Here is a 13,171-nt window from a genome sequence, read left to right on the forward strand (position 1 = left end):
TGTTAGTGAGATTTCAGGGTTTTGATCTCTTCATTTAAGAAATTACTTTACAGTAATGGAAAATAATGAAAGTTATTGATAAAAGTTAATGAAAGTCTGAAATATTTGAGCATAAATGTTTTTGAGTGGGGCCAAGGACTGTATGTCTCATGAATCTTCTCACCATACGTAAAACCCTAAGGAGGCTCTGTCTCAGACTATGGCAAGCACGGCAGTGGCCTGAGGTCTGAGGAAAATGAAGCAAAGGATCATAAATCTCTGAATGCAGCTAGAGGGGTTGTAGGGCATCATACAGAGCATTTAATGTCTCCTCTCTTCTAACAGCAAGGTTCAGACATAATATGTGGGTATCCTGTGTGTCCAGGATAGGGCATGTAGGAAAAAAGTCTTTGGGAAATGACCAGTGAAGGTATTTTCCTAGAGGATTCTGATGATCCCAAGCCACATTTGCAAACTGTTCAGACAAACTTGCTCCGCATGATCCAAATGGAGCAAGTCTGAAAAATTACAAACAAACTATGTGGGATTGGAAATAATTTGCTGAGGTCCTTTCTCCAATCTTTCTAATCTACATATTTAAGGAACATCACAGAAGTGTTTCCTCATAGCACCTTTGTTACAATGGAAGTGCCATTAAGCTCTTTTCACCACTGAAAAACTGGGGAATAAAATAAAATGCCTGAAGTCTCAGAGCTTGATCTGTACCAGGCTTTCCCCTTGCCCCTGGAACAAATGCAACATACAGACATCACTGTGAAGTCAAGCTGGGCAGGATAGAAAATTGGAACAGCAATTTGTTATGAGAAACACCATTCAGACACTGCATTTATCCTGCATGAGTCAAAGCAAATATTTTCTTCCTTCAGTACCCTCTCCTGCCAGCTCACCAATTTTTCAAGACAATATCCATAGAAAGTTATTTCTGTATGCATATGAAAATGAAATGTCATTGTACTGTAATGGCTTGTGGCATGGACATATATTGCATTTGAATTCTTGCTCATGATGGTTTTATTTCTGGACCGTGAAATCTTGGCCACCTGACTCTTAGATTAATATATTAACAAGATAAAATTATATACCGCAAGGCTGCTTAGATAAAAAGCTTAGCTATGCACGGGCTTCTTCTTATCCTTTTTATTCTCTGCTATGTCAGAATGAATTGTAGCATGTAACCAGCTAAGCTCCCTATTCAATCCCTGATGCTCAACAGATAGGATAACATTTATTTTGTTTTGGAGTTTAACTTTAGATGAGGTGACATGCAACAGAATGGAGCACAGACACAGCAAAACAGTCTCCTGCAGTGTGACAAATTACAGAGTACAAAGGAGTAGTGCAGAGGCAATTAAAAATGGAATATATCCCTGGAAGCTGGCATGCTGCAAACCCATGATTCAAACTCAGCCAAGCTGAGTCTTCAGCAATGGTTGTGCTCACATCTAACCATACAGCAGAACGTGAGGGGAAGAAGTTCTCCAAACAAGGAGAACTTTGGTCTGGTTCTGTGGCTGTGGTTATTTTTCTGTAGAAGAAAAAGGGTCACCCTATACACCACCCTTCCCTTCCTGTGCCATTATTCATGAAGTCATTCAAAATCATGTAGTATAGCTGAGTGAGTTGGAAGATCTTGCCTGTGCTGAGACCTCCCTCTCCATGCAATAAGGTTTCCAAGCAGCTGCTCATTTTGCAGAGCGTGCATAACCCCGCTGGCTTTAGTGGCCTAATGGTCCTGCGTGCATGCTTGTGTTTCTTTGGCTGGAAAAGGGCCCCTTCACTTGTCCCACTGGCCTGCCTTCTAAGAGGTTGCTTGACCTCAGGAAAATGACCTACAGACTTACAGGAGCTGGGATTGTCAGCAGCGTCCTTTAAGCCTAGCAAGCATTCAGCAGTTGGCTCTGTCCTCTGGAAAAGTGCTCTATGCTGCAGCTACAAAAGGCAGCAGGAGCAGGGGGACAGGTGGATTGAAATATATAAATTAAAACTTTAAAATGGCCATGATAATAGAGCAGGAAAATCGTTATTCCTCCTCCTAGCTTAGACTGGAGGGTAGAAAAGACACTTGGCAAAGTCCATTCCAAAAACATGCTAAGACAAAGAGTTAAGACGGGCCTAACTCTGAGTTTCACAGCTGTTACCAAGGCACTGTATAGTCTTGTTACAGCAACTAAGTTATCACACCAAGGCACTGAAATTAGTCACACAACAGAACACTGTAATTCACACTGTCAAAGCTATTTTTATTCACTTGGAGCTGTTTTTATAGACTGACATAATTGGACAACAGGTATGACAAGCCTTTACTGTGATCTTATCTTCACCGAGCCAGGGATTTTGTTGTAGGAGAGGTTGAAACACAGGGCTCTGACAAACAACCCAGCACAAAGGAAGCCTACCTCATCCATGGAAATCAGAGGGCCACGTTTTTCTTTCTCTGAAGGTAACACCAGTCCCACCAGAGCTACCTTATTGTTAAGACAAGAACTGTAGTGATGCTTCATACTGGACATTTCCTGAAAACCAGTTATAAACACAAGATATGAGCAATAGGGAAGAAGAAAGAGGAGAAGGAAAAAAAAAGAGGAAATAAATGATACAATATATTTTTTATCTAAATATTCACCTTTCTGCAAGCTCTTGACCCAGGCAGCTGGCTTTTGTTTCCACATTCACCTTCAAAGTCCACCTGCAGACCTGACCATACACAGCCACAGAACTTCAAAGCACATGTCATGTCAGTACAATAAGATTTGTTAATTTCTTTACCTTACCACACATATGAGGTTGGCCAGAGAAGTTGCGGATGCCCAACCCTGGCACTGTTCAAGGCCAGGTTGGATGGGATTTTTGAGCAATCTGGTCTAGTGGAAAGTGTCCTTGCCCTTAGCAGGGGACTGGAAGTAGATGATCTTTTAAGTCCCTTCCCACCCAAACCATTCTGATTCTATGTTAGCCCATACAGCTCATCTTTACTGAGCCAAGCAATATCCCAAAAGAGCAAGAATTTATCTGGACTTCATAATTATTAGTATGCTTAAATAGTATCTTCTTCACAGTGCTTCCCAACTTGCAGACAGACTGACTTCTTGCATTGGCCTCATCGTGGAAATTGTTAAGATTTAGCCTCATTTCACTCAATGAGCAATTCTAGCAGAGAAATTAGGTGAGAGTTCTGCAGCCACACAAGGCCACAAACACTGCTGCTTGGCACAATAGACTGCCTCAGCAAAGCTGCACCTACAGGGGCGTAAAGTAACCAAAATGAAATGAAATATTTACTTCCTCCTGATTTCAGCCTGGTCTGAGAAAACAGAAAAGGAGACCTTTGCAAACCATTCCCAGCTTTGCTCTGAGAGGCTCTGATCAAAAGCAGCTGGCTTTTGATGAGGCTTAAAACCCACATTGATTAGGGCTGATCTGTCTGGAGTTAGAAAACCTGATGCTTAAAAAAGGCAGCAAGTAGCTGCATCCCATGTCATTAGGAGATGTTTTCCCCATAGAGCACTAATGAGCTGGCACAGCTTTGGCTTTCAGTGGGAGCTCCTAGTCTTCCTAAGGTTACCTGACAAACTTCCCCAGGCACAGGCTACTTGTTTGTCATCCTTCCTGCGGTGTTTAGCCCTGGCCAGGAATAACACAGGCTGCTATAACATGAATAAGGAAAAAAATAATATCCCACTGTGCTGCTGACACCGGGAGAGCTCACTGGCTTGTGGCGAGCGAGGCGATAATAATTCTACCAGTCCTGATAGGGATCACCGAAATGTCAAGGCTGATAGCTGCCCTTTCCCTTCTGACATCACCATTAGCCCCTGGGAAGGAAATAAATTACTGAGCCACTTAACACCTCATTAGGAGTTAAAGCTATGTATTCAGCATCTCCAGGTCGGGTTTTAAAGTAGCTTGGGTGTTTAACAGCCAGCTGTGAAGTTAGCTCTGAAAGTATACAGCTGGCTGTTTCCTTAAGGGAAGCTTTTCCTTTAAAGGTCTCCAGATCCCAGGCAAACAATGTTTTCCATTCTCCCTGCTTAGCTGTACCGGTTTGGGATATATAGTAGTCTCTATTTATAAATAACCCATTTTGTTTATCAATTATTTTAAGTATTTTCAGGAAAGGGAAGGAAGAAAACTAGGAATATTGCAATTGCCTGACTGCCCTCATTAACCCAGTAATTATTGCACTGTAATTCAATTATTTCTTGTACTCAGTTCCAGATAAGAAGACTGCAAAGGCAATAATAGCTTAAGAAGTTTCCTCTTCTCTTTTTTTTTCCTTTTTTGCTTCCTTCTCTAAGGCTGTTTTTCTCTGCCTCTGCATCATTCCACGCTCCTCATTATGATATACAGGGAGCTTGCTGCTGTGCATTGAATCAGAGCTAAAAATAATTATCTTCCTTTCTTTTTGTAGCTTTAGATTATTTTAAAACCCAGATCAGTTGGCATTTGCATGGTGCATACACCCTGAAAGCTAAACGAGTTTTATCTTATTTTGTCCAAATTAATAAAATTGGCAAATAGGTTGTGACCTATTACTGGCAACTATGATGCTTTAATATCCCAATCTGTGATGACTCAAAACAGTGTCAGAGCAAATGCTTTGAAGTACAAACCAGCTTTTGATGCTCTTTGCTGTAGCAGTGGAAGTAGGGAGCACAAACTCAGGTCCCATGTACGGAAGGCTTCCTACCAGAAGTATGAATGGTGCAAAGTAGTCAGGTAAGGCTGGAGTTTCTGGATAGGAGCAACTTCCTTCTGTCAGGGACAAAAATTACCTGTCAATCTGGGCTGCTCTGGGAGGTGCAGTGTTTTAGGCTGAGCATCACCTGTCATCTTCATGGGCTTGTTGTGACCAGAGGTGCAACCACAGTGGCATCTCTGAGGGTGAGGGCACAGAGCTCTTCCTCCCTGTGGTTTCACAGCAGTGTCTCATCTTCCCTCTCCTGTGACCCCAAGGCTGTGGCTTGGTTATGAAAACACAGTTGTCATCTACCACAGGGTGCTTTTCTGTCACCCACAGCATTCCCTGGCTCAAGAGGGTGTCATTTGTTCTCCATTCAACTTCACATGCAAGTCGGATCATATCCAAAGACTGTCACCCAGTTCATTTGCTAAGGGGTCTTCTTTTGCTGACAGATCCAAGAACAGATTTGAGTTGAAGAAAAGTGACTCTAACTGCTACTAGAAAGGGGGATGAGGATGTGGTGTTTAAATACAGCTCCTCCTTTTTAAAAAAGCAAGCCTCAGGCTTAACTTGGTTGATGTAATTTTCTCAGTCAGTGTATGTTGGACCAAACTCATTTAGAATTGTATCTTGAGCCCAGCTGTAAAGCAAAAATGATTAATCTTTTCACTGCTTGACATATAACTGCATTTCAGAGCTTAAGAGCTTTCCTTACTTGGGGAAGAGTGGTACATTCCTCCTCCTGACACACACACACTCCCACATAGCTCATCAGAGCAACTGTGTGGAGCTGCTGCACCAAAATCCTGCTTTCTAGACCAAATGGCAGCCACCATCATTCCTCGGCTTGGCGTTCAAGTCTGTGTCACTTAGGTTTGGCAAGCTCCAGTGACATCTGTGTGTGCCAGATCCCATCACAACGGCCAGGTGCTGAGATTGGACATGTGAAGGGCCATGCACAGAGCAGATGAAGCATCATGCTCCACAGATCAGCTCCAAAAATGGGGGAAATATCTCTGTTTTCACCCATAGGAGCTGCATGTAATGTCAATGCATTTATCTTGTTCATAAGCTTGCCCCTTCTCAGGGAAGCCAGGATGTTTTGGGACCTGCATGAGAAGGGGGAACTTCCTACCTGATCCCTCTGATGTCTCTCAGATGGGAACAATATGCGTTTGGATTGCCCATCAGGGCTTTTTGGTCAGCCAAATGGCTACTGCCCTACCTCTTGTGAGCAATCCAGATCCAAATGGATGGAGGAAGAAGAAAAAAAAAAAGAAGATTTTTTTATTTTTTCCAAAAATAAGCCTAGGAGAACTCTCCAGCTCCCAAGAGTGATTAAGAGCTGGTGTATAACAATTGTTCTCAAAGCCAAATCTTCCATTAGCCTCCCTCTCCCCAGAGGCTTTTCTGGGGGATTATTTTTGAGTCCCACCACAGTTACAAATGGATAACTCACGTCCTTGCAAGCAGTGTTACCTGCCCCAGCAAGAGGATATGGGGGAAGCATAACCCAGAAGAGGAAGAGGGGGTGGGGGATTCTGCTGAGCTCGACTTAAGTCAGGCTGAGTCACCAGGAGGGATGACCAAAAGCAGATGGAAATATCTCCTTCAGAAAGGTTTTGGAAACTACCAGGGTCCTCTGAGACAGCCTCAGGCCTAACTCTGTGTCTGAATCCAGCATCAAGGTCTGTTTCAGCCAGTGCACGTCTTTGGGTGCAATGTGAAGTTCTCCTCAGTGCCATGTTTTTTCTTAAGGGACACACAGGACCATGTCAGCATACTAATAAATGTCCTTTAGCATCGTGTTTCCAGAAGGTTTTAACACCCAGCATCAGGAATGGGAATGGCTTATCTTGCAAAGGAACAAAAGGGACGGATGCCTGCTGCTGCCCTTGGGGTGGGGGGGAGTCTGTTCCGCTCCTTGCCTTCAGTCCTGCCTTGGCAACAGTGAAGGAAATTATTCTTCATGTTCTGAAACTGCAGACATTGACTAACTTTGCAGATTTTCCTTCATGCTTGGCAGCAAGCACCGAGGCCTGATGTGAAGAAGAGAAACTAGGTCTGGTGGCAGCAGCCTGAGCCTTTGAAGTGGTGAGAGCTGCTTTTCCCAGAAAGTCACTGGTGACCTTCTAAATGACCTTGGCATGCAGCAGTGTGACAACCCAGCTGACTGGTTTGCTACAGCAATGTCATTTCCAGGTTTACTGCAAGGAAATCAGAGAAGTCCAACACCACATTCTTCCCAGAGAGGGGATGGCCAAACAGGACTCCTGCTGATTTTCCTGTGCATAGACTGTCTCCATTTAATACACTCCCAGCTCTCTTATCAGTCCTGCAAATGTAACTGTAGCATTTGCAGTGCAACCAGCAACACTGCAGGGCAGCAGGATTATCCTGTAGGGATGGGTGAATTTCTCTGACCTCATTTCAGATCTCCTCAGGTATTATGGATTGGAAAGTTTGTCTTAGATTCATGCTTTTCTAGGGGTGGAATAAAAAAACTGTAAATGGGAAGAAAATAATGCAGGGAGGGAATGGTAGTCAGCCTATGAAGCCAACAATATAAAAATTATTATGAAATTAGAAGCTGAAATGGGAAAGAAAGTTTAGTAAGTCCCTAGCAGGCTGTGCCTTGTAGAAAATATGTTGGCTCTCAGAAGGACTTCATCCTTGGATCATTATCTGCTCCCAAGCTAGAGAACACTTTCAATCTAGATTAATGGACCACCCTAGAAACCCCAACATTTTGAAAGGTGGGTAGATTTGCAAACCTCTTCAAAAAGCATACTGAGCAGTTTGTAAAGCTCTGTGTTCCTCTATATCTACTTTCAGTACCAGAATTTTGGGAAACTGCAGCAAATGACACCATCCTTTCACCATAGAAGATTCACTCCTTTGTTTCTTTTTATTAATGTTATTTTTTTGAGTCCTCCTGAGACTGTTGCTCACCAATATCTGCAGTCCTGGGCCAGCTTGCTCCCTCAAGGTGTGCTGACCCATGGCAGTGCTGCCTGCCTACCTGCTCTAAAGTGACACGTACTTTCTGGGCAGTCCTCCACCCCAAGAAGGGAATGCAAAACTCGGGCAGATAGGTTTTTCAGGTCGAAAACTGAATTGTGGGGAACAGAAACATCTTGCTTAAGGATATTCAGCTAGTCAGGGACAGAAGGGGATGTCAAATCCCAGACTTTTCAAGACCAGGTTAGTGTTTTCTTCTCTGAAATTGAACTTGCTTCAGGAGAGCCAGATATACTCATTCCTCTGCTTGGGACCCTTCAGCAGCATAGCCCTTCCCATCTCACACCAATCCTAGGGCTACACAGGATGGAGAGGGACCTCAGACCTGCTTCTTTCTCCCAACCTCTCCTCTGGTGAGTCCCTGGCACAAAACCCTTCTCCATCCACCTAAAAAAAGAAAAATGCTATTTTACGTTCCTGGATAGCAAGAAATGAGCATGCTGCCAAAATCATTGGTATGGTACAGCACCATCCAGGAGGCAGCCAGCTCCTGTCAGGGGAAGTGCTCTGCAGACACAGAGGGATGTGCTGCCCAGGATTGCATGGTGGCTTTTGGCAAGGCTGCCAATGATGGGCTTTCCAAAGCTATTTCCTAAAGCCCCTCTGCGTAGTGAATGGAGAAAAAAATTCTCATTCTGTTCAAATACACCCATTAAATTCCCATTTTAAAATGTCTTTGGATGTAATTCAGCATTAACTGTAAACATGGATTCCTGACTATGTGAATATTTTATTATTGCAATTAGTCATCTATATTTTTAGAAATAGAGGGCATAAAAGATTGAAGTGATTTTGCTTCAGTTCTTTCATGCCAGAGACATTTTTCTCCAAAACATATTTTGTTGGAGCCTTGTGTTTCTGATGAAAGAAACTGAAGTTAAAAGGGAGATCTGTGCTCTAACACTCGCCTGAAAGACACCTCGGCAGGTGTCAGTGTGTAAAGTTTCATTTAGGCAGGTAGGAAATTCTCCTCTCCAGGTCTCTTCCCAGCACTGACTGTCTTAAATTCCTCCCTTACCACGCAGTTCATTTCCCCAGGGCTTACCCCCTCCTAGACAGAAACATACCTTTTAATTTTAAGCCACACAACATTTGTGCTCCACTATATTTAAAGACCCACGGTGGCTTTTCTAATGACCCATGGTGCTCCAACGGCTAAATCCTGCAGAAACCCATATCCTTATGCATGCCCAAGGGCTCCTGATGCTGCTTTAGCCCCAAGGACCCTAGTCAAATACAATTTATCATGTTATAAAAGATTCTCATTTACAAAGAGTTATAAAATTTGATGCCTTTTTGCCATCGGTGACCTGCTCCTTTAACCCTCCACCCCAGAGCCATTCCTCTGTAACTAGGGTTTGGTCATGTATGGCTGTACTTTTTCAGTACATCCTGCTAATTTCCAGCTGGTCTCTGGGTTATAGATGAAATTTTGGAGCTGCTGTAATTCATACCATAGCTGTTCAAAAGCACTGTGCCACCACAGGCGGGCTGGAACCCATTAAGCCAGGTTTTTTCCCATATAACATTATTTCTCACAGCTGCTGGGGGAGCACACATACCCTGATTTATAAATATAGAGAGCTGGGTATCTTCCACCTCACTCCCATTTTCCCACAGCTTGTTTTATATCTTCCAGACATGCATTCTTCTTTGAGCTTTACATGAGTTTCTGAACCCAACTGAAAGAGCCAGCAGGTCCATGATGAAAAGTCGCCACTTTTTAAGCTCAGCACGTGCAAGGTAAAGGAAGACTCACACTATTGCCAGTTATTTCCCTGGAGTGTTCCTATTCTTTTTGTTTGGCACTGGTAGTCCAGTCAAAGTAGCTGAAAGGGAAAATGTTTAACATAGGAACAAAAGGAAATAAATCTTTGGAGGCCTTGCCCAACTTGGCAGATTCTCTCCCTTTTAAAACTCTTTACAACTTACACTGTTTTAAAGAGAACCTGATCAACAAACTGTGGAATCACAGACCTTAATATCAGGGTGCAGCATGAGGGGATGAAAGACAGCCCAGAGATATTGCATTGGTCAAGATTTCCAACCATGCATTTCTCCCTCCTGCAACTCCAAGAACCAGACTCAGAAATGTGCCAAAAGGTGGAAACCTCTACTATTGATGTCCTTACAGCCCTTTTTTCTATGAAGCCACATCAAGTGACCTCTTAAGGCAGATATTGGTCTCACTACTAGGAGCCAGACAAGAAAGGGGAACGTAATTTGGTCATTAATGTCAACACTGTGGAACAGATACTGTGGGACAAACCTCACAGCCCTGGGTGCCTATTTCAACTCTCTTTCTGCTCTCCCATGCACATTTTTGTAGTCACAAGGGATACAGGACAAGAAAGAAACTCTAATTTTTTTTTTTTAATGTCCTGAGTACTTCTGCATGTATCTGTGAACTAGATTTTAAAAATTCCTTTACATCTGACAGAAACTACAGAAAAAACACTCTAGTGTTTAATGAGATGACTGAATGCTGCTTTCACATCAGAACTGAAAATTACCTGCTGGCTTTGCTGCACTGAAGTTTACTCTCCTAACTGGTGCACAAAGTCTAGTTTCAAACCATTTAGGTTAGCTGGTCAAAGTCATGGGGTCAGTTCTTACAGCCTCTGTCACTCCAAATATCTGCCAAGAAAGGTCAGTTTGATAACAGGGTTTCTCCATGTTGTCCTTCTTTTCATCATAGTTTTGCTGCTGGCCCAAAGCATGTGTGTCAGCTTTGAATTAAAAAGAAAATATCACACACACTGAAACAAATGAAACTGAGGGGAAGCCTGAGGGGAAGAATTACACCAAGGGCTCAACTCTCTGAGTAAGTTTTGCCACTTCTTTTAAATATGCTTAATTTTAATGATAGACATTTTACTCCTATTTCTGTGAAGGAACACTTATTTTATGTGTTTCAGAACAGCCCATGGTTTATGGGCTATCCCCTTTGGGCCAATGGAGTGATCCTTCTCCCCAGATGTTTTACTCCTTGAAACACTCTACCTAAATTACTGGAGACCAAGTTAAAGGACCAAGCCTGTGACATGGCAAACTGCTGCTGCTGTGAGGCTGAAAACTCAAAGCTTTTTTCCTCCAAATCTGTTCATTGGAATATTTTGGTGTATGCTGGATGTGTCCCATGCCCAGAGCCTCCATGTACTTCATGGGATCCTGTGTCCTACCTGGCATGAGGCTCAGGAGGGAGGAGAAAGCCCTTCCACCTTTGGCCCAAGGCTGTATTTCCAGGTGCACATGATAGTCCTTTATGTGCCTGTGGGACTGTTCTTATTCTTACCCTTTCTTTCAGTGTCTCAGAAAGCTGCACAATGGAAGCGAGAAGAATCCAACAGAGCTGCAGCTGCTTTGTTTGCCCCACTAAAACCATCTAGAGGACCCTGGTCAAAATTCATGGTCTTGTCCTGCTTAAAAGGAGAAAGTATCAGGGAAAACACCTGTTCCCAATTCCTATATCTGCTCCATGACCTTAGCAGAGGCATTTCACCTTTTACTGCCTCTGTGTCTGCATCTGTGAGGATAAATTGTGAAGAACTACATGGCATATGAGCAGGGAGAGCTGTAGGAAACTGAAATATCCCATCAGGAAGCACTAGTGATATCAGTCAACAAATGAAGGCTGAACAAGAACTGACTGTCTCTGCAGGACTGCTATATTTTGCAATCCTGCTATGTTATTTTTCTTCTCTTTTTTCCCTGCATTTTCTCTCCCAGGCGGTTCCACTTTTACAAGGGAAGTTTGCAACTCTCCCCTCTCCTCCCCTTTCCCAGAGAGAAATTACAGGTCTCCTGCTCAGAGATGCTCATATTTCACTCTGTGCCTCTGTGACCTTTAAAAATATAACCTGCCAGTGATAGGAAAAAGGTAAAGCAGGAATGTGTCCAGCTCAAAGCACAGGTTTTCACAGCAGTACAGCCTTGTGGGGCACACCTGCATGGAGGGGCTACCAAGGCAAGTGATAAGAAGAGCTGTACTGTGTGCCCAGAGCTGGAGAGACACCCTGGCCCAGGCCCTGTGGGTGCAGAGTGAAGCAGCCTCTTGCATTCCCCACTGTGAAGCTCACTGGCTACATCTGCCGTGACTGACAGCCCAGTACAAAAGAGGATCAGCAACGTGGCATTAGGCAGAAATTCCTGAGCGGGAAGAGGGAACATTCAATCATGTGCTGAAGTGGAGCCAGCCTGGGGACTGAGATTTACAGTTAATAACACCATATACTATTAATCCCCTGGTTGCACAGGACAGAAATCCACCATGTTGCAGGATTTTCATCCAATGCCTTCTCCTCTGTTTTCAGCAGCAGGGGATAAAAATAGGAAGGAGGTGTAAGTGATGATTAGAACTGTTAACTTCAGCTAAAATCAATTAGATGAGCAACAACTGCTTCATTCACTTGAAACACAGTTTTAGGAAAAGAACTTAAAGTCTTCCCAAGAAGGGAAAACAGAAGGATAAGCAGATTGTAATGCTTCTGGTGTCCTCCAAGCCACACTTGGGGAATTGGGATAAACAGCCACATGGTCCAGTGCACAATTCCAGTGGTATAATCTATTTCAGTAAAAGAAGCTAAAATACTTTTGAGAATCTCAGCAGCCACTGGAGTTTTTTGGTAAGTGAAAGATCCTCAAACCTCAGAGAAGCTGTCCTACAGTCACAGGTTCCTGGTTTTCTCTTGTCACTGTTGGGTGCCATAGAAATTAATTTGGGGAAGTATGTGCCTGGACAGTTCTCAAGCTGCGAAGAGCAGGGCAGCTGGATACGGGCTGGCAATTTTATCCCAATGCATCAGAGGAGAAGGATGTTAAAAAAAATTAATTCCATTTTGATCTGGCTCAGTATGTACCCATTTATACAGAAATGCTGGAGAAGTTATTTCAAGAAGAACATTTTCCACATAACACAGAAATCCAATTTCACACTACAGGAAAAATTTTGGAAGAAAACTTTAAACAACAGGAGTGTTTTCACAAATTATTTTGAGGGTTTTGATTTGAAAGGAGACATTTTTAAGAAGAAAGACATTGCGTGAAAAATTCAAATCGCCTGTAATTGAAACCAGCAGTGGACTGATATAAAACCCTGAAAAGAGCTTGCCAAATACATGTATTCGGGTTTTTTTTCCAGTTTATTGCTAGCACATTTTAGAAATGGAAAGCAAGCAATTACAATGGTTGTATTTGACAAACAACACTTGTAAAATGTAAATTAACAATGCCTGTTTCTGGGATTCTGCATCCTCCTTATGCCATTTTGTAATGGAGGGGAAGTGCTGCTTGTGCAGTGCTGGCAATGAAATATTAAGACGCGCCCAGCGGAAAATCGACTTGTCTCATATTTCAGCTCAGGCTTTGGATTAGACACTACCAGGAGAAGCTAATTTTCCCAACAGAGCCAGCGTGGAGAGCAAAACTTGGTCACTGACAGCAGAAGAAATCCTTGCTTTGAAACCTGTT

The sequence above is a fragment of the Fringilla coelebs genome, assembly GCF_963513975.1.
Source record: "Fringilla coelebs genome assembly, chromosome: 1".
Classification (NCBI taxonomy): domain Eukaryota; kingdom Metazoa; phylum Chordata; class Aves; order Passeriformes; family Fringillidae; genus Fringilla; species Fringilla coelebs.